At 39.7% G+C, this 23,036-nt stretch overlaps 1 protein-coding gene across 3 annotated transcripts in view; it reads right to left on the reverse strand.

Moving 5' to 3' along the window:
• ZBTB20 (zinc finger and BTB domain containing 20) overlaps positions 1 to 23,036 on the reverse strand; it is a 453,606-nt gene that overhangs the window by 196,263 nt on the left and 234,307 nt on the right. For all 3 annotated transcript variants that reach the window (XM_084301334.1, XM_084301336.1, XM_084301335.1), the window contains exon 6: positions 10,406 to 10,488. The gene's annotated coding sequence lies outside the window, so the exon portion shown is untranslated. The remainder of the gene's footprint in view (positions 1 to 10,405; positions 10,489 to 23,036) is intronic.

Below are 23,036 nucleotides of genomic sequence, written 5' to 3' on the forward strand. Positions count from 1 at the left end.
CTGCATTCAATTCATAGGGTCAGAGACTTACTTGAATTGTGAGAATGAGAAAAAAAAAAAAAAAAAACAGAAAAGAGATCAAGGAAATGTGTACTAGACCGGGCATGGCAGAATAACCGTGAGTTAAGCAGATGTAATGAAGGCAGAGGACCACTTGAAAAAATAGATGTCTGCACAGTGAGTGGAGGTACTTGCAAAAGACCTGATAAATCTGCAACACAAATACAATGAAGAAGCACTAGGACAGCAAGGGAATAAGGAATGATAAAGATGAATTCCCTCTATACCTCAAAGTGACCTAAAAATACAGTATCTGCAATACAGTAGCTGCTAGGTGAGCACACCGGAACTGCAATGCCTGAATTTTGACCTCTGGGTCTGATGTAAAATTAAGTTTCAAAAAGACAGAAAGGAAAAATGAGCTCAGCCTTCAGATGGGGCTCTGACGAAGGGCTGTTTGCTTTATTTGTCCATTCAGATTTTTGCCACTCCTGCTGGAACAGTGTGAAGGACAATCACTTAAAGTGCAATGAAATGAGTGCCTGAATGTGAACAGATCCAAAGACAAGATCCATCATGCCCCGACAAACTGTAATGCCAGAACCCTCCACCATCATCACTCTGTCCGGAAACTGCCCTCAAATATTTGAAACATTCCTGGAATTAACAAATAAGTGCTGATTTGGCCTAGCTCCTTGCTTCCTGATATCTCCGGCTGGCACTGACTTACAATGGATGGTATTGTTATGCTGGAGGAATTCTTTTGCTTTTCTTCTTGAATTTCCCAGTGCCAGCAAGAGGAAGACTGACTCATTTCAACTAAAGTGACTCTTGAATCAAAGACCTGAGTAATTTAGAGGAAGTTTTTTTTTTGTTACATGCTTAGTTCATCATATCATTCATAGCTTAGATTTTTAAGCTTCTAAAGATACAATCAAGGAGACACAACCATTTCTGTTATACTCAGGTACACATTATTTTTATACTGAAAAGTTGGACATACAGGAACAGTAATGGTGTAGCCTCCTCTAACCTCTCCATCAAAGCCTTTCTATGCTATCTGGAAAGAGCTGCATAGCACAGTATGTTTAACTTCTTAGAAAACGGCAATAAGAAAGTAAAAACGACAAAAAATATTTGTCAGTTCCCAAGTCATTGAAGCTGCAGTGCTCAGAATTTGCTTTATGCAATATACATAAATGTCAGGTCACAATGCAAAAACTGGAAAAGGAAAATAGAATACTTTCTCCTGTTGTGCTTTGGTCCCATAAAAAGGCCATAACTCATCACTTAACTGGTGAATGCTTGCTGAACTAAACAGAATAATGCCTTTCAAACATCTTTTTAATGAATAAAACTCAATGTAATACTACTAATATCTCCTATGCTTTTTAAAGCTCAGAGATATTGAGCTGTTTCAGGTGAAGTTCATCAGAATGTCTATAGACCGTACATCTATATATTTATTCACCCATTTTCACAACTAGCTTCCATTTGCAAGGATCCTTCCAATTATTAATCAAGGCTCACAATGGTTCATTCAGATGGGAAAACAGTGGAAAACCAGTGATGTGATCTACTTAAGAACATAATAAGAAATCACTGTCAGAGACAGTACTGTTAGAAATTTGTATCACTGGAAATCTTCCTTGTGTTTAAAACATGCTTTCATTATCATAGAAAGTGCCGGTTCAGAACACTCATGTTTCTTTAAGACAAATAAAGTGCTGGTCCTACTGTTCAAAAGTGTCTAGAAAGATTGAATTTGCATGAAAGGCATGTAACATGCATGGCCCTTTTGCAGAAAAGAAGGAACGACTGCTATGGGTATTTAAATTATGTTCAAGGCTTAGCCCCCAGGCCATTAGAACCGCAGCAGCTAAATGCCAGTGCTTCCCTTGGATGCATGTAGGCACACTTGTATATTTTTACATATTTATACAAAAACTATGCATACCATACATCTATATGTATTTGAACACACACAATATGAAGTGACTAATGTATGATTATTTGGCGGCACTGGTAGGAGCACTACATGCCTGGGCTCCATGAGCAAGCTCAACTCATTCTCTACTGGCCTTAGCAAAGAGCAGCTGCAAAGCATGAAAGTGGCGCTCCTGCCATCTCAGCAGGAAGGCTGGCAGCTACATTCCCTCTTCACACATTAATCTCCTAACAGCCCCATACGGTGATCTAAAAGGGTTTCTTTTCCATCACTGGGCTAGGCAGTTCAAGTTGAGCCTGAAGTATACTGAAGAGTTCAAGCAGGAAGGATCCATGTGTAGGTAAGAGGCACAACTAGAGATTGAGACTCTGCGTTCTGAACTAGTATCTTCATGTGACCTGCTAACCATGTCACAGGAGAAGATGACAATAATTATTCACTGTACCTTGGAGACTGAAAGGCTTGCTGCATATGCATACATATATTCAGGTATGTGTATAAGGTCTCCTGAATAGCACATGGTAACACATGGGGATAGATGGTCCATTTAGCCCAGTCCTCTGACTCTAATGGAGGCCAAGAGCATGCATCTAAAAGGAATGGTATAAAAAGATATAAAAAGAAAGCAAACCTCTTGTGATATCTTCCCAGGATATCCTCTTTCCCATCAGTGATTTTAAAAAGTTTGTGGACTCATATATAGTTTGTGGACTCATATATAGTTTGTGGACTCATAATGTATACTCATTATACCTGCAGGTGGGGTTAAACTAGGTTGGTAAAACTAGTAAGCCAAAACATAGGTATCACTAAGTGGAAACAAAACACAAGCCCAGCTGTAAACATATAGCAATATTCTATTTAAAAACTGCTTTGTGAACTGTGAATACCTAACTGAACTGTTTCTTTTAGACAATACTTTTTCTTTTTGCTACAGCTAGCCCCAGTGTCAGTCTGAAAGGGGCTGTATAACCAGCCAGCAGAGTACAGTGCAACATGGATAATCAAACCTAGATCTCAAAGGCAGAATAGCATCATGGTGCACCTGAACAAATAAACACTTTGAGAAAGCAGTGCTTATGAACTTGGGTAGCGTGCCATGCTATCAGACCTATGCTGCTGCTTTTTCCTAGAGGTGGTTTGTTCACTGCAGACTTACATTCACTGTACTATGCTGAACTGCACAGGATACTCTTAGTGACTGGTTTTCTCCTCTGTCCTGGACTAACTTGCCCTGTAAAAGGACCACACTGGTAGTACAATACCTAATGACAACATCCATATGAATTACTGCAGCCTAGTATCTTTTGTTTAAATGCTTTCTGTGATACCAAGGTGCCTTTAAAGAGAAATTTGTCCCATCATAAGAGGTCTACCCAAGCAGAATAAATCACCCTCTGATAGGGTCCATTTATCTTCAGTTATTTTAGAGAAAAAAAATAAAATTCTGACTTTCAAGTTTCCAAGGTTAAGCAGGATTTTTTTACACATAGCTGAGACTTGGACCATCAAATAGGAATGATCTGGACTCAAATGCTGGATTCCAGCACGTCAAGACTTGGAGGAAGTTGAAACCCAAGCTCACACCAAACTTCACAGTCTTCTTCTGTAAGCATATACTTCTGTTTCACTGCAGGAGAGGTGTGTGGTGGGAATTCCTCTAATACTTTTCTGCTGTAAACTGGCACTCCTTTCGTCCTCCTCATCAGATAGCATTCCCAATACACAGATGGGAAGAATAAAACATTCAAGATCCCTTCCTCTCCATCTACAAAAGGGATTTATTTATGGATCCCATTAAAATTAGCAGAAGTATTATGAAGAAATCTGTACTAAGAAGAGAATATGGCTCTGAGTTTCAAAAACTCAAACATCATTTCCAAAAGCTCAAACATCTGGGCACACCTATCACAAAGAAACAAAGAAATAAGGAATGTAGCACAGCTTATTTTCCCAACAAGAGGACATCTAGTCCGATAAACTCAAGTTGTCTTGATCCAGAAGCAGAAACAATTTCAAATTAAACATTTATGAGTTTTTGCTTTCACTTATAATTTATTTGGATATTGAAAAAAAAACAAACCTAGAAAAATTGACAGATCCTCATACATTTCTGTATGAGCAATCCAGTTCAAACAGTTTCTGTAAAGCAATCCAGTTCTAACCGTTGTTTTAAACACAAAAGAAATCAATGTTATTCCCACCAGCAGAGATGGATCATGATGCTACTCTTCAGTCAGTTCAACCTCTGCTGTACCCAGAAGGAAGGTGCAGAGAGGATTTCTAAGCATACATTCCTGTTTTTCTCATTCCACATTGAGAAATGGAAAGGACATGTGCATATGTTACTTCCCATGCATCAGAAGGTGCTGCATGTAGGGTGCTGCAGTGAACTGCCTGCCTACAGGGATGCCTTAGAAAAGCTTTTAACAGATTCCTGCAAGAAGAATTAAATAGTTCATCAGAGAACAGATGTGAGGGGAAAGAGCATTCATTCTTCCATATCCTGCACCTGTTCTGGCCTCATATAACCAGACGATTACAGCATTCCTGTCTTTTATCATTCTCAGAAGGGGAAGGAGTTTAAACTGCACATACCTCAAACCCTAATTTAACCAAATAAAATACCACTCAACCCTGTCAAATGCTTTATATGCATTCTTAAGCAAATGACGTAGGTTCTTCTTGAGTGAGGTATCCTATTTATTTTCACTGTAGACTGAACTGAAATCCTGCAACTCTTTGCGCATGAGACAAGGAAAAGAAGAAAAAGTACTGCAGTGTGCTTGCCACATTCCAAATTGTTGGGTAAATATAATTTTCTCTTTCAAGTCCGTTTTGCAGTATCAACAGTGAAGTTTTATGCATTTCTGTTGTAAGTTAGTGAATAATGTTCTCGTCTTATTCCAAAAGTATTTTTTTTTAAGTAAGTGATAAGATTTTTGTGCAGTTTCTTTAAAAATGTAAAACTCTGATTACAAAAACATGTACACACATACTCAGCTTACATCTGGTTAGCTATTCCCCTGAATTTTTAGCTTTACAGGACTACTCTCACACTTAAAATTTAGTAAGTAGTGGTAAGTATTCACAAGAGCAAGAACTATGTTTATAAGGTCCTTTATAAATTTTTCAGGTGAAGAAACCTATAAAAATTCAAGATACTATTACCAGTTTTTATATTACTGTCACTGTTCTTAAAAATATAACAAATATATAAAGTAAAATATGTATGTAGTGTAAATATTGCAATATTTACAAATGCAGTTCCCCGTAGAAACGAGATATCCCCAAATCAGTGACATTCTCAAATTCAGTAAGAAATAAATCTCTTTTCTGAGCCTTTATGTATTACAAATTGCAGTACCCATCGTATTATTTTCATAATTCCTATCAATAGCTTTCACTTTTGTCACTAGTTTTGACATCAAAACTGAACTATTGATCAGAGAATTTAATTTGTTTTATATCTTTCAAACAGGAGAATAGAGTCTCTCCAGTAGTACTCAGTTCAGAAGCACATGCATGTGCAGCCCAGAGCAGGGCACACGGACATTACTGGAAGCATTCCCATGTAGCTAAATGGTCTTCAATGCAGGTTTATTGGGAAAGTTCCTGAAGCTGTAAGAATAATTGCACTGAAGCCAGAGGAAGCTCTGGGCGTGGATAGGACAACTTGGAAATATTCTAAACAGACTGAACATCTCTTGCTGACACCGTAATTTGGATTTCTAAATGAGAAATTTCTTCCTCTGCTTTTCATGCAGTAATATCTTCATTTTGTCCTGACTTTCAGCAATCTGCTCACATACTTGGTCAAGACCATGAACATAAAAATCCGATGTTGAATCCTGAAGCACTATTCACTTCTTAACTTGGACAAAACTCCCTCTGAAATCAATAAAAGAGTATGGGCAAAAAAAGCAGCTGAGAATTTATCTAACTAGAATAACAGATGACGCATGATGACATGTCCTGTGACATTCTGCCCAGACTGGGAGAACTGACATGCAACAGGATTTTTTCCATGAGCCACCAAATGCCCTTTGAACTCTGCTTAGGAGGTTCCTTAGGCCTTTCACCAGAATTCAAAACAGTTGAAAAGTCCATTGCCAAAAATGCAGACACCTTACAGCACTTCACTTTTAAATCCCTTCTCAGAAAGACATCTACGTACTTAAACTGCTCTCATCACTGCGCTAAGTGCTTTGCCCTGTTAAAAAAAAAAAAAAAAAAAAAAAAAGCAATCTATCATTATAGATGCTGTTCGATGCTGTTCTAAGCACCCATGAGAAACAGTGAGACTAACCTAAAACTGGAGTGGATTACTATAACCTTATGCACAAGCAGCAGAAAATCATATTTACAAAAAATAATTCAGTCTTGTTATATAGTCAGCTGTTACTGGATGAATGGATTAATATACACTGAAAATTAGATGGTTTCAGTGTCCAGCCCAGAACGGAAGATACATGAAGTGGTACTAATGCTTATGCACAGGAAGTAAAAAGACACACTTAGATCAGCAGAGTTCTACACAAGGTCCATCATGTCAAACATAATAGACTCTCCTAACTAAGGGTCAAGAAGACCTGCCTTCAAGGAAAGCTAGTTGAATGGCACTCATCTCCAGAAACCCAAAGTACAGTTTTGAAAATGAGAGAGGTATCTAATCTGTACAAGGAAAGGTCCTGAAGTAAACAACAACAACAACAAAAAAATCTATGTACAGCCATATTCGTCTATATGACAATTAAGATATATTGGGCTATGGAAAAGAGTTTCTGGGAACAAAGTGTCTCTAAACTGAGAGACAAATTCTCTTGAATAAGATAATAGGGTTTCCACTCTTTGTCTCTTTTTGGAAACTTTCCTGTACACAGTTAAAAGCAAATCTGCCAGGAGCTGGAAGCTCTGCTACTAACAGAAAAATTCCATGCAGCAAAAAAGTAAAATGTATTTTGCTCTAATATCATGTCCAGCAAGCCAAACAAGGTTTCTTTGCTTACATGGAAATCAGCATCTTCTGCATCATAATCTAGAACCCTAAATCATTGTTTGCCATGATACTACACACATTTATATGTGCAGCTGTGATCTCCCTGCCTAGCAGGACAATGCAATGAGAGGAGGACCAAATAAATCAATACACATAACACAAAACTATTATTCCTGTCCTCAGATACCAGGCTCATGGTTCTGCATGCGACCTTCTGAAAAGACAAGCATTCCTGACAGAAAATACAGCTTACCACATAAATCCTAATGCTTTGAACACAATGCTAGAATAAAAAGCTCACACTACTTTTCAGGTAAGGGCTACCCTAACTTCCTCCTTTACACAAGCAGGAATAGTCTTGGAGGGTAGTCCCAAACACCATCGTACTTCAGACCCTACCAAATAACAGCAACAAAATACTAGAGAGCTTGAGAATGTTCCCCAGCAAACAAAAAGAAGAAACAGCAAGTGACTACCAGCTCTCCTGATCCCTAGTACAGAGTCCTAATCCAGGAAAACCTTCTGACTTTCATGCCAAGGCTGAAAATACCGTTGCAACTTTTGGATAAATACAGGATTTGTATGATGACGGTGGTGGATCTTGACTTTGCAGGTCCTTAACACAATATTTAGAGCAAAACCGTCCAAATAGCCTCCTTCTGAACATCTGCCCATTTAGCATGCAATCCTGCAGTGCTTACAGTGTATATTCACAAGCCATGGCATGAAAAGACCCCAACCACCAGGCAGAAGGCTCACTGAGCACAGGCAAAATCCATTTTTCGGAAAGGCAGGCCCCACTGGACCAGGCTTGGTTCACAGCATCTTTCTTCCCTGGGTGAGAAGCCCTTCACCTCCATTTTAAGCAACACAGAGCAACCAGGAGCCTATTCTGCCTTCTGCAACATGGCAGCACGCGACATTTTGAGTATTTGCTCTTCTCTCCACTGAAGATTGTACCTGCCCATGCAGCAGATGAGGAGCTGAGAGCTCAAGGCTCGTTTCAGCAGTGACCCTCAGAAGACATTCGTTTGATTTATGCGCTGTGTCACCCCCTTGGTCTGACGAGAGCCCCCCCCCAGCTCCCCTCCCTCTCCTCTCCTTTAATCTCCGCATGCTGTTATGCGAAAGGTGCCAACTTGAGAACAGACAGTTCTGAAAAGAAGGCAATTAAAAAAAAAAAAGCGCCGTACTTTAGAAATTTAAACAACAAGCCCTGTGATCAAAATAATTCATAAAGGGAAGGATTTTATGAAGTCATTTCACGAGCACACAATGCTTTTTTTTTTGCTTTGTTTTTTAAATAAATCCGTCAGTACACATGCCAAGGCAACACATCTGAATACAATATCAGCAGACACACCCTGAATCCCTGCGCCTGTGCTCTCCCAAGTTACAGCAAAAGCTAAAAGCTGGGCTTTTTGCCTACATCTTAACCATTATCAATTTCTTTCTTTAGTTCGGATGTGTTAGTTAAAAACCTTTTTTCCCCTCTTTCCTTCTCTATCCTCCTTTACAAGTGCTCCTTTCCTGCTCCCTTCACACAGAGAAAAAACATTATTTGAAAAATGGATTTTTCCCTTACTGACGGTAAGTGTGTCTGTTTAAAAAAAAAAGAAAAAACACACAACAAAAACCACACAACACATAAAGAGATCTAACTTATAATGAATCCCTCTGGCATAAGGAAGCCTGTTCTAATCTCTCTTTATCGGGTTTGAGTGATAGTTTTGCTCAACGAGTATTGACAGGGCCGTCCTGTTTCTCAGGCTTTCATTTTCCCTGAGTTGGAAAAAGGATACAGTGCATTTTCACATTCTCCAAGTCTGCAGTTGTTTTTATATAAGAAGCAATTTGCTTGGGTCACATCAGGTCAAATGGGAAGCCTGCCCAGCTCTTGGTTTTAAAGGAAAAACATACAGAAAGACACAAAAACACAGCAGTTTCCTTCATTAAATTCCACTCTACCTGCCATGGGCTTGCAGCCACAATGGAATTTCCCACCCTGGCTGACCATAGCTAAACTTTTATTTTTAGTTTTTTTTTTTTTCCTTTAAATAAAAAGCTTTATTAGTTTTCTTTAAAGTGAACTTTGAGGTAAGGGTTATTAAAGTCAATGTAATTGTCCATTTTTTAAAGAATATATAAATTAATAAAAGCCTACACAGAAGCAGGGCCAAATGCTGAAGTCCTTATTGTAGTCCAGACTCTGATCCATGTTACAATGCTGTAAGTCAAAAGTAACTCTTCCAAAGTTGCTGGAGTTGTGCCTGGGTAAAAGATCAGAATCTTGCCTCAGTTTTTTAACTCATTTCTCACTTAGGGAAAACCTCAACTGACTCCAGGGAGAGTTTGCCCAAGCTAAGCCTGCCTGTGCAGCACAGCGTGAAGCCTCTCTCTGCAATGCACTCGGCGTTCTGCTCAGCCCTTTCAAACTAGCAGTAGCTTCAACACCTGAAAAGAGCGGCACCCAAATAAGTCTCTTTGTTACTAGTCAGCAATTGCAAAGGTTAATGGTAGCAGGAAATCTTACTCCCAAGCAAAAGGAACGCATCCACAATCGCTCCCCAGACTCCAAAACAATCACTGAAACCTGAGGTGAAATCCTACCCTGAACTGCAAGAAGATGATGCTGAGGGAGTGACTCAGCGTGTACATTTTTAAGAACAATAGATCATGAAGATGCTTCATTGATTTCAATATAGCCCTAAGGAGAACCAAACATAGCTGTTTGCTTTGCTTTGACTGTGATTTTATTGTACACACATGTAATGAAGGGAAAAAAAAAAAAAGAGAGAGAGAGAGAGAAAAGAAAAAAAGGAGGGATACAACCTGAACCACAGGTGAGACAAAGTTTCTTTTAAGATGCTGAAAGGTGTCTAATTCAAATTCAGATTCATATGACTAAAGCATTTGTACCTGGACTCTCCCTGCTGAACACTCAGCTAATCCCAGTGTGCTGTTACTAGTTTGCATTTAACAGCAAACACTGTAATTAAGTTTGCAGAACAGTTTCCATTCAGACTGTTTGCCCATAACTTTCTGCAAAGTCCTTTTTATCTGGCTGAAAGATTGGCCTCAACTGAATGATGCAAAATATAAGGCAAATTGAGGGCAGGTGGACAGAGAGTGGTGGAGAACACGCTCAGCCTCGCATTACCAGCGGGTGGCCCCCTCCCTTTCTCACAATGTCCTCCACCCTGAAAAGTCTTTCAGCCTTTTCTACAATAAAGTCAAAAAAGAGAGAGAGAGAGAAAAAAAAAAAAAAAAAAAAAAAAAAAAAGAACAGTTGGCTCAATGCCCCTGTATCCTCTGTTTTCCAGACGCTCATGTATGAAACAATGGCAGTTTTGCCTGAATTGGGGCTAAGGACTGCTGGACTTGCCCTTTGAAAAAAAATTTTGGACTTACTATCGAGACTTTCATCCAGAGATCATAAAGTGCTTTGCGCCACTTACCACACTGGGCAGACCTTTGAAGCAGTTTGAGCTGTGTGATAGCAGAGTCACTTCGTCCCTTGCAGTGTCCTTTCTCCAGCAGTCTAAGAAACAAACGATATTTTAAAAATCTCACATACTCCATTCAGTTTCAAAGGCTGGCTAGTAGGAAACTGCTAAGTTCTCTTCATTTTATTTTCCTATGGTCAAATGCTTCTTTTCTTGTATTCTGTCTGCTCTCTCTGGTGTCTGTTTTTCTAGTTGATTCATCTATTATCCCTCTTTATATAATCAAATTTCTCTAGTCAGGCTGTCATTGTGCTCTGGCCTTATTGTACTCTGTCACCTCCAACTTCTTTCCTTCAGAAACTCCACACCCCAACTCCTCTTTAAAGTTGCTTGCTGAAGCATTTGCTCTTTCAGCATCGCAATACGTTTATAAACTGGAGATTAGTTCACTTTGTCTGGCTTCCAAAGCCGTTTGCTGCTTGAGACCATTTCATGAGCTTGTCTATTCATGTGGATAAACAAAAAAAAAATCCTCAACTATAATGTGAATTAGGAAGAGGAAACAGCAGTTGCATGGAACAAGTATCAGTGAGGGTGAAATTAGTAACAGTCACAGTTTTTATCAGTGCTGTCTCTGAACTATTCTACTCTGACCCACCTTTAGATAGACAGCAGGATTTCACAAGTTAAAAGGACGATATTCCTTTTTAGTAGAACTGAGTGACCTACCATAACATTTTGCTAGTGACTTCAGCATTTCTATACTGAACAGTCCCTAGACTCACAAACTTCTGTCTAGATGATTAATCTGAATATTCCGCAGTTCCCCAGAGCGGTCCATTATTTTCCACAAAGCCTTTAAAACTTTCTACTAGAGTTAGGTTTTTGAAGTGACGTCTGGCTAACAGATGTGCTTATTCTGGAACTTTTAGATATCTTTCCTCAAAACAAGAGCCTTTTCACAATTTAAATTCAAGTCAATGACAAAACTCCTACTGATTTAAAAAGATATGCCAAACTCTTGTTACAGGGTGCGGGGCCCACGGAAGCGTATCAGATGCTTTGTATGTAACATCAGTGTACACAATCAAAGTCCACACTCTGGATGTGTTCAGGTAACCTGTCATCTGACCACCCTGCTTCTTGTGGACTTTGTGGTAGTATATTGAGTAGTAAGCAGGACTACATGCGAAAGAACTTCTTCACGGTAGGGGTGACGGAGCACTGGAACAGACTGCCCAGGGGGGTTGTGGAGTCTCCTTCTCTGGAGATATTCAAGGCCCATCTGGATGCCTACCTGGTCAACCTGCTCTAGGGAACCTGCTTTGGCAGGGGGGTTGGACCCAATGATCTCTGGAGGTCCCTTCCAACCTCTACAATTCTGTGTGTGGACTCTGTGTGTGTGTGACTTTAAACACATGAGGCCTGAGTTTCCTTCATACAAGAAGTGATCAGTTAGATATTCATATCACTGACTTGCAGTTGTCCAGTGCCTAAGAAGACAACTGCAATTTATTGTCTGTGTAGCTACTAAGAGTAAAATCTGTTCACTATCTGAGGCAAGCATTTGGATACCTACAGAAGGATGAAAAGGTTATAAATATAAGTGACACATTCTATTTGTTGTCATGAGTGTCCAAAGGAAACACTGTTGTCCCGGAAAATAACATTAGATTTCTAAATCGTGTGGATTACTTGCATTTTAAAAGCATGCCAAAGGAGCTTCTCAACTGGGGAAAGGATGGCTGAAGTTAGGCATAGCACCACGAGCTGCGTTGAGCAGCAGAATGCCTACAGGACAGCCTCCTTACCTTGAAGTCACTAAAGATATGCCATTTAAAGTGGAGTAGTGTCATTTCCCCTCCTCTGCAATGCTCCTGAAAACTCTCAGCAGACAGCCAAATTTATACCCTCCTCCCCACTGGTTTTAAAGGCCTTGGGCCTGCAGAAATGCCCACCGCCGGAACCCCTCAGGTGTCAGGGCAGCTGGTCTAGATTCACACCCTCAGGATTCAGAAAATTAGATCCTCTCTATGCAGTAATAAATGGCGCAAAGCAGACAGAGGTGAGAACCTGAAATTCTTGCCTATCTCGTGGAAAGCTCTGTGCAGTCAGTGGTTCATTACAGCCTAATGATCTAGCGGAGCGAGGGCTGCCAGACCAGGTTCGCCGGTGACTTCTCAAGGAATTCAGCAGAACTTCCCTGGTCAGGGAAACTTAGCAGCCTTCAACACCACAACTGACTAAATAAATGTCTTATAATTTTATAAATGACAGCAGGAATGACTGTAATTATGCTTATTAGCAGATAAAAATGTCTCTAAAGGATTGGATTGGGGGTGCTTATAAAGCAAAACAGGAAACGGGCTCATGAATGCATCTGTGGCGCATGGTTAATCTAAGCTGAAGCCTTGCATACATTCATTTTCCATGCCAAGCATGATCATCATAAGACTTGATTATATTCTATCAGTTCTACGGGTTAGAGCTTAAACTACTATAGGAAACTGGCTTAAAATGATAATCATGTTAAGATATAGCATGTATTTCCTTGAACACGTGCTTAGGAATTCTGTCTTTTGAGTCCTTCAACCATATTCCTAGAATAAAGCCTTTAAAATGAATTGCTTCATTATTTGTGCTGCTTAGGAGCTTTCTGAAGGCAGACTAGGAAAAGAAACATTTCAAATACAAATTCTCTAAAATCTGCTTGTGCTGCATATATTTTGATTTAAATTCCATATAATAAGTTATTTTTATAGCCCTCAAGAGAGTGGTAAGCACTGGTAAGAGTAAGTAAGATATACTAATCAACCCTACCTCAATGACTTGGATATTTAGGATGAAATCATGGCACCAGAAAGAAGGAAAAAACAAACAACAAAAAAAACCACCACCACATTGACTTCAACTTAGCTTAGATTTCAGCTTTCTTATTTGCTTAAATTGTAGATAATTTAATTTCCAAGGTACCTAATTGCTACAGTAAGTGAGCAGAGGTAAAAGTTCACTAATGATAAGTTAAACACCAACAAAATGAATATTTACCCTCTTAATTCTCTTACGTCAAGATCCTTCCTGTCCTTAAAGCTGTGTGCCACACCTGATCTCTATAGAGCTAAAAGACACTTATTACAGATAAAGAAAGCGATGAGGTAGGGGATTTCCAAAAGCAGCTGAGAGGTTGGAGATCACAAACTCTCTTAAGGGTCCTGCTGTTTTACTGCACAACTGGGCAGACAGAATGGAGCTTGCAGCTGGGATCCTGGGTGAGTTGCTAGTCTTGGCCTCCGTGGTCCCTGCCAAATCACTTCTCCCCCACCATGAAGGACGGAAATGATTCAGCAGTGCCCTGTGCCAGCACAGCCCTGCTGTGGATCACACATCAACCCTCCTCAACCCTGCAACAGAGTCAAACACGAAGTGCTGAAACTCCAAATTTTTGCTGTCATTATTAGGAGACGTGGATTAAAGGCTTGAAGGTCTACAACGCTCACTGTGCTGAAGGGTAGACAACCAGTGTAGGGCAGGAAGAAACAAGCCCCATACTGGTCTGTAGTAGGGGAGAAAAGTTACCTGCCTAATAGGAATATTTAAAGTTTGTGTTAAAAATAATAATAAAAAAAAATCATTGCAAAGCTGACATTGTAAGGCAGGTGAGGATATCCAGACTTCTAATTTAAATTTCATCACAATTTAAATACTTGTATTTTTGTTCACATCCCAGAACCTGCCAAGACCATCCTTTTTATTAATTTAATAGTATCATCATTATTTTCCCAACATGTTTAATTCTTGCATCAAAAGGAGCTAGCTGGTTGCTATATTTGAGATGCTAAAGCTGTATGAATTCTCTAGAAATACTCACCATTCATTTAGTCAGAATGGCAAGTTTCAATGAGATTTTCCTTGCTTTAATCGGTTTGAGCTAGCTCTTTGGCATTCTGTTATAAATAATAGAAGCTACACACTGCACTTTTATAACATCATTCATCTAAGGATCTCATAACTTAATTAAGAGGGACACTGTCAGGTTAAAAATCATATATTTTTTATTAAGTAATTTCCTTATCTATGTTACTAATAACATTTTAGGCTATTAAGCTGAAACAAATTCTTAAAATCTAATTTAACATCTACTACTAGCGTGTATATATTATATATACACAGCTGGTTTACTTTCTGAGATATTAAAACAGATGTGCTAGCTTTACTTCTATTTCAAGTTGGTTTCATTTACAGATTTTCATGTGTGAACGATACTCTTTCTTTGGAGTGGTATAAACACTCCAGGAGAACATTTAAATGCAAACAAAAAACTATATTAACATTTAAGAAAATAAAACATATGGTTTTGTTAATATAAGACTTGCAAGGATTCAACAGCAATAAAACTTTAATTTTTGAGAAAACTATCTAACATTGTACAGTGCTTATTTTCACTTTCTCTAAAGGGAAGGTGAGAAGTATTACTTCTTCACCGTTTAATTACGGGAGTTTATTTTTTAATTTTTTTTACTGTTTGCTGTGAGGGAATACTTCATTAATAAATTCATTCAACTATATCTGAGCCTTTTCAGATATCCAGAAATGTGCTGCTACTTCACAGAGTTCACAGAGGCTTAAAACAGAGATTCGGCTTTGATGGGGAAAGTTAACATAATGAAGTTTCTACCAGTCACAGTTTAGTTAAACTGGAAGTTGTTGAAACATATGCTGCATTTCCAGAATGGGCGCACAGTACCTAAAGCACTGTTGCGTCTCTTGGAATCTACAGAAATCAACTGCAACATCAAAAACTGCAGTATGCATTTTTGCAACCTTCACTAAATACTGGGGAAAACTGAGACAGAGAGATTAAATGATCAAAGTCACAAGAGTGAGTCAATGATAAAACCAAGTATCTATATATTAGATATATAGATATGCCTGCACTGCTCACTCCTCACTAAGCTACTTGGTATCTTCCTGATATTTCAATGTATTTTACGTGAAGAACAAACAAAGCTATTTTTCACTTCTGTGCCTATCTGCTAATACAGCAAGGAAGAGGTGGTTTTCAAGTTTCCAGTAGGTCTTTTTGCTTAGAAAGACATTCCTTCTCTTTCTTCAGTTCCCTAGGTTCAATGATCGGCAAAGTGGGTGTTTACTTGCACCCTCGGAGCTCCTGCCACGCAAGCCAAAAGGATTTTTACCTTTTGTTTTGCTTTTCAGTGGTCCACTGCTCAGACATTAGTCCCAGGAGATTGAACCACCAACTACTAAACTTTTTAAGCAGGTAGAGGTTGAAATGGGAAGCAGGTCATGGAGTCAGCAGCAGTGAGTCAGCTCTGTCTATTGCTTGAAAAGAGAACTGTAATAAGAGTGAAAATAATACGTACAAATAACAAAATGTACAACCAAAAGGCCTCCCAGGAGCCAGTGAGAAGCAATGGACATGTACTAAAGCCATCTTTGCAAATGGTGGTGCAGCCCAATATTCAAAACCAAACACAGGACAGTTGTGCAGAAGAATCCCTTAAATGAGATGTTCAAGGTTAATCAGCTGGGTAGTGCAGAGACAACATGAAATTAGGCCAAGGACCACCTTCCTATGACAGGAAGAATTAAAGAAACACTTTGCTGTTCTGCCTGAAAATGTGTTTTACCTAATAAATACATGAGCCTTCAGAGGTACTCTTTTGCTGGCTGACTAGAGTAGTGGGACTTGAATATGTATTCGTTTGGTGATAACCAGTTTTTTATAAAATCATTGGAATTCCCTGATAACCTCTGATTCTCTGATAAAATGTTCATTATTTCACTGTAACATAGTCAGGATATATATATTTTTTTCAGTTATGGACTTCTCATGTTGTACCTATTCAGGACCCAGGACATACAGCTGAGAACCAGTGGCCTGGGCCTGAGTGTCAGCATTTGCTTTATGGCTTCGGTAAGTCTTTCAAATTGTTGGTGTTTCATTTTCTTAATTTGTCACGTGTAAAACATGTCTTAAGAGACAGTGCTTCAGTACTATGAAGTCCAGCTATCGTTACGTACATCTCAGCCAACCCAACTAGTGACAACTACAGACAGCACAATGCTTTTCAAAAATTTATTTGTATCTTTTGTTGCTATTTTAAAAGTACGAGGTCTGATTACTCTGATATTAATGTGTATAATTGTCTCATTAATCATCACGCAGACACTTCTCAACAGTAGGTATGTTTACGAAGTGAATAAATAAATTGTACCAGTGATGGTATTTTCCAAATAATATAATTTTTAAATGTCACACACATGTATGGCTGAAGATACCTGCCTCACAGACCATTCTCAAAAGCAGAATTTAAAAGGTAACTTGTCTAGTACAGCAAAGTCAATCCTGAGACTCATACACAGGTATATCTCTCCATGTCCTCTTTGTCACAGAATCAGAGAATGGTCTGGGTTGGAAAAGACCTTAAAGCTCATCCAGCTCCAACTCCCCTGCCATGGGCAGGGATGCTTCCCACTAGACCAGGTTGCTCAAAGCCTCATCCAACCTGCCCTTGAGCACTTCCAGAGATAGGGCACTGGAAGGAGCTATGTTAATGCCCAGAGAGCAAATTTAGTCCTGTATTTCTATGCCTAGGAAGTTCTCTCCTAAAAACAAATCCCTAGTACAGTGATTTAAAGATAGCGCTGAAGGCAAAGTAAAAAACAAACAAAACAAATCACCACATTGCTAGAAAGATTAGCCAGAGCAACCATGAGCTAATGGCCTCATCCCCTGCCACATAAAGGCTAAAAATTTCAAATTGACCATTATCCTAAAATAATCCTGTTAGGACATCTCATGGTGATATTTATTACATGTGTCCAATTCAAAGGTGTTGCAAAATACATGCAGACAACTTTATTTTTCAAAGCTGAGTATTAATTACAAAATGCTCAGCTTCACAGTGCTCATTACATGGGAAACAAAATGAGCTTCTATGTTCCAGCAGCTGAAAGCAAATATATGCTAGTATTCCACATCTTTCTCTCCTTTGCCCAGGATGATTTGGGCTCACGTATTCAGTAGTTCACCCTCTCATCCACACAGTCCTTTTCTTTCGCCTGCTTTTTTCACTCATTTCTTGCACTCATCCAGGCTCTCCCTCCATAATCAGCTATCCATTTTTTTTTAGAATCACAGAATGGTTTGGGCTGGAAGGGACCTTAAAGCCCATCCAGTTCCAACCCCCCTGCCATGGGCAGGGACACCTCCCACCAGCCCAGGCTGCCCAAAGCCCCATCCAGCCTGGCCTTGAGCACCTCAAGGGATGGGGCATCCACAGCTTCTCTGGGCAGCTTGTGCCAGGGCCTCACCACCCGCACAGTGAAGAATTTCCTCCTTATAGAATCGGAATGATTTAGTCTATTGGCATTCTTGTTCTCCTTTCTCTCTTTCATCACCCCACCAGCTGCTGGCAGGCTCTTCTCCCCACGGAGCAACCTTTTTGTCTGGTTGTGGAGAGCCTCAGCAATGCTGTAGCTCCCACAGGACTTCTCTGCTGACAACGGACCCCTGTAGGGTGCATGCAGAGGACCAAAACACAGCGCCTTTCGCTCTGAGTTTGAGACCCTGATCAGACGACACAGCTGCTAATTATAATTTTGCCTAGTTCCTCACCTCTCCCTGAACCAGTTTTCTCTCTTCCCTATGAAGACAGCTAGTAGTAGTGAAGTATATCCTTTGGGTACAGAGGGAAGGCCTCCTTCATTAAATGCTATGAAGTGTTTTGATATCCTCAAAAGCGTGGTGTTATTTAAGTGCTAATCACTCTAGTCTTCAGCATGTCCAAAATGATTTTGCTTGTTACCAAAAAGCTCCATTGTCACACATTACATTGCCATTGCACTGAAAAATAATTAACAGCCTACATTTGGGGGTCCATTATTTGAGCTGTCTGACTGACTAGGGAATTATCCAGAATTCCCAAGTTTTCTACGGAGAAATTAGAAAACATTAAAAAGGTAGGCCAGGGAACATCTCTATGAAACAACTCACACAAAGAATGAGAAAAGAGACCATTCCTTGCAAGCATGAAGGCAAAGCAGTAGGCAAAAGTCAAGGTAATCTGATGTAACAAGCAATCTATATGATAATTTAAGATGGTAATCTAAGAGAAGTCCCAAAGATTATCTAACTCAAGCATTTAGCAAACCATTCTTAAAAAGCTAGAATCTTGAAAAGTTACCGAGAACAGCACACACTGATCAAATCAGGAGATGTAACATACAGCTGTACCATTCAATATTTCAAACACCACATAAAGCAAAACGTGATGTGTATATGAGAAGCAATCTATAGCACTTGAAGCACTTGCAGATCCCGAGTTAACCACCTCCACTGTTGCTTGTTTGGAATCTCTTCACCTCTTTGTTTCCTTGTAGGAAACCAAACTAATCAGCTTGAACCTAACGCACACACTGCTATACATACACAAAAGTCAGAAATTGAGTCAAAATTGCTGGCTGACCCAAATAAACCAGGTAGGACTGAAACTCTGCATCCAAACAGATCTCAGGTTTGAATATCCACTGGAGTTTGACCTGGATCACTTCCTCATCCTGCAGAGCTCCCACATTCTATTAGCTAACCTTGGACATGTTACATAATTAAAAAGCAAACAAACAAAAAATAAAACAAAATTAACAAAACAAACAAAAGCATGTAAAGCATGGAAGAAACCAAACGATAAACAAATAACAAAACCCCAAACATTTCAGCAGACTTATACGTAAGATGCAAATTTGCCCAAGACCAAAGACAGCTGGAAGTAGGTGGGATATATCTTGTAAAGGCAGTACAGGTATGTTAAGAACCTGAACCCAGAGACAAAACTCATAGGAGCAGCAGTCTGGGAAGGAACATCTTTGAAAGATTCCTTCCTTACACTACCAAACTTTTTTTTTTTTTTTTTTTTTTTCGAAATTACAGTCTCAAAGCTGGAGAAAGTCATCCTCTTTTCCTCTCCAGTTTCTGCTCCTGACCTCCAGCACCAAAGGCCAGCCCTGCACCCAGCACACTCTGCTTCCAGCCACTGTGGAATTTCTCACCCTGGCACCACATGCCCAGCTGTGCTCATGGAAGTGGAAAATCTGACAGCATTGTCTGAAAGACACAGCTTGGGATAATTGTTCCTCGTAGTTCCTCTGTCAGTGAACATTATCATATTCCTCTCACAGGAAAGCTACTAAACCTTTCATATTCCTCAGCTCCCAGCCACAGAACTCCTCTTTGCCTTTAATGTAGTAGTTATATATGCTGGAAAGTGAGAAAAGGTTTTAAAATTTTGTGCAGATTAGAGATAAAATGTCCATAATGGTATTTGCTTTAATAATTTCTTTGTATGGCATAAACAAGGGAAAAGGAAGAAAAGGAAGCAAAAAGTATCTACGTTTATGTAACATAGGATGGATGTCCTTCATGCCTGTAAAATTCTTATTTTAGAAATACAATATATAGATTTCCCTTGTTTTAATGCGGGACAGAAAACCTCCAACACTTTCACTGTGTAAATTTTGAAAGAAATGCAGAAGGAAAAGCTATGAGCAGCTTGCAGCTAGGTGCACAAGTGGCACAGATCCTTACAAAAGGAAACATTTTCCAGCACAGATCCCTGCTTTGTACCTTCAGTTTGATGAATCCCATGCATCTTATCACACCTTGGTATCTCTATCAACCCCTTGGAAGGCCACTGTCACCATTATGTCACAGCTTCACTTGACCTACAGTGCCTCTTCGCCCAGCCTCCCTGGGAGGCAGAAAGAGCTGTTATGCCCAAACTGGCTTCCCTAGGGTCCTCTGGGAGAGCTGTGGCAAAGCAAGGGTAAGAGCCCAGGGTTTATGTATTTCAGGTTAGTACCTGACAACTTAACCCTCCAGTTTCTCTCTCAAATGCATTCTGCAAGTTGATATTCATTTTCTTTAAAGGGACACAACTGAAAAAAAAAAGATCTCAATGAAAATCCTACTCACTCCTGTAAGACGAAGGCTGCACTTTCTAACATCCCCTCATGATTTTCGTCCCCTTCTTCCTCTTTCCTCTACTTTAACCAGTAATGTTGCAAAAAAAAGGTGATGGCCTTCCATTAGAAAGCTAGCCAACACATAAACATTAATAACACTGGAGACTATCAAACCCGAAGTCATGGCTGGAAGGATATTCTCCCTGCTGCTTCTTCCCATTTCTTTTGCTACAGGTAAGGGTGCAGTTGTTATTCAGAGGAGAATAAACAACATTCCTACATTACCCTGAGAACTTGAATGACAGTTTCTCTGAGCAATTTTCCACCCTCATATTTGTGCACACTGCTGTAATGGCAAGCCTCGTGCTGATCTCATCTTAACACTTTTAGGTGAAAGCTTATGTTAATAGAGCAAATTAAGCTAGGGATTTTCATACCACCTTGGGCTGGTTTCAGGCCAGGCTTGATTTCCCATTTTCGGATGAAATGGAGATTAGTCAAAATCAGAGTCCACTAATCAAAGCCACCGCAGTATTAAACAGGAACCTCTAAGTACCTTTGGTGATCCAAAAAAACACATAAATAGCCGATGCCCAGGTGTAGAAAGCAACGCTGCTGGTAACATAAGTGATATTATTTCTTTTGATGAAGTGAAGCAATATCCACAGTCTTCATCTCTTTCAGTAGCACAAAGAAGTATTCCCTCCACTTGTCTCTACATAGAAGTAGGGCATAGCCTAGCTATTCACATACCAGTATGTTTCTTCCAAGAATTAGTCATGATGTGAGGTGATTAAGAGATACCTTAAAGACCGCAACAGTGCACTGAAAACGTAGGCACACAAAATCCCTAGACGTTTTATGAAATTCAGGCCAATATATATATAAAATTTATGCATGCATAATGCATGTATCTAGTGCAATGGATGTCTTTTTCTATATATTTTGTATGTTATGAATTTAAAGAAATAAAAAAACATGAAGTAAATACAAATACATGCACACACAGAGAAAATTATGTGGGCCTTTCTAGCATGAAAAGGAAATTATTAAAAGTTGGATAAACAACAACTGAGGATATGACAGGGGCAGCTGGAGAACCACACTGGGGGACAGAACTTCTAAGTGAATCCACACAAAAAAATGCCTCCCCTGACAATCCGTTGTTCTTCAAAGAGAATAATGATTCTAGAGATGAGTTTGCATTTGTCTTTGGATGTCACAGTAAATGCTAAGAAAGCAACTGAATGAGAGTTATTATTTCCTCTGAGCAAAGAAGGATTTGGGTAGGCTGTCAGAACAGCAGCACCAGCGATCCGAGGGCAGATACAAAGCAACGGCAAGTTGGTAGGAATCTGCCCAGGGCCCTGGGAAAGGAAGATGAAAGAGGCCATAGGGCTAGCTGGAGATCTAATAAAGGTAGATGTAAGAACCGCAATTGCAAGACAGCTGTTAAATCACGAGGGAGAGGGACGTAGGAGCATTGTTTGAGAAAGAGATCACAGGAGGCATAATTCCTCTGATTCGGTGACCGCCAGAACACAAACCTCTGGGATTCAGTGGAGAACGTGTTCCACTGAGGTTCAGACTACTTTGCTGGAATAATTCGGCTGGTCTGGGGGTACTGGGGGCTGTATCCATGTCCCTACCTCATCCATATACTTGCCACCCTAGGAGAGTGAGCGCAGCATGAAGCCCTGGTAACCCCTTTGTGTTCAAGAGTCTTAACAGTGATATTATGGGCTATCTAATCCTCTCTCTCTAAATGAGTGTGCTGGGCAGAACATAAATCCAGCCCTACCTCTGAGAAACAAGATGCTTTTCCAACTGGCCTGATTGAATACTTGGCCTGATGATGACTTTCACAGTCAGATGTGCAATCTGCCCTCTGGCTCCTTGTTGGTTTGGACTCATTGCCTAATCTCTAATACCCGACTGCAAGAGATAGAGATTCCTGTTTGACTTTATAAGACAATATGTCACAGACGATAGGTAAGCTGTGTCTTTGCACCTGATGTTTCCACAACAGATCCTTTCCACAGTGCACTCTTCCTTGCAGTATGGAAAATGACAACTGTAAAGGACACAAGAAGTAACCTTTAAAACTGCTGTACAGAAGCAGGAAAAAAAAATCAGAAATTGACCCAAGAAAACAGGGTGCATGCTATCCCACTTGGATTGGCTGCTTTGGGGTGTTAACATCGCAATTCAGTGGTACTGTTTCATTATTTGCTAACCTCTATAGCAAATCTGAATGTCTTTGTTTAAGAAGAATGGTCTAAAATGGATTATGGGCTGCATTATGAAAGCATAAAAACATTTATAAAATCCACACCCCTGCCCTCCACGCCCATGCTGTTCTATCAAAATATACAGAAGAAAATATTTACAAGGTATAATCTTCTCAGTTAGGCTTAATTTCCTGTATATATTTTAAATGCAATTTCTCAAGAGCATACACATAAGGAAATCCAAGAAGTGGGAGGGGTCCACACAGACCTGTGCTCCAAATTTTAGAAGAGAACCATGTTATTTTCTTATGCACTGGTTTTGGTCTTTCAGTTTGCCCCATGACAACAGGAAGAAGATAGGAAATGAAGTTCAGACTAAAGCTGAATGAAGGAAAACCCCAGTAGAGCGCAGCTTTTTCTGTATACGAAGT

This window comes from Netta rufina, assembly GCF_964035555.1.
Source record: "Netta rufina genome assembly, chromosome: 1".
Taxonomy (NCBI): domain Eukaryota; kingdom Metazoa; phylum Chordata; class Aves; order Anseriformes; family Anatidae; genus Netta; species Netta rufina.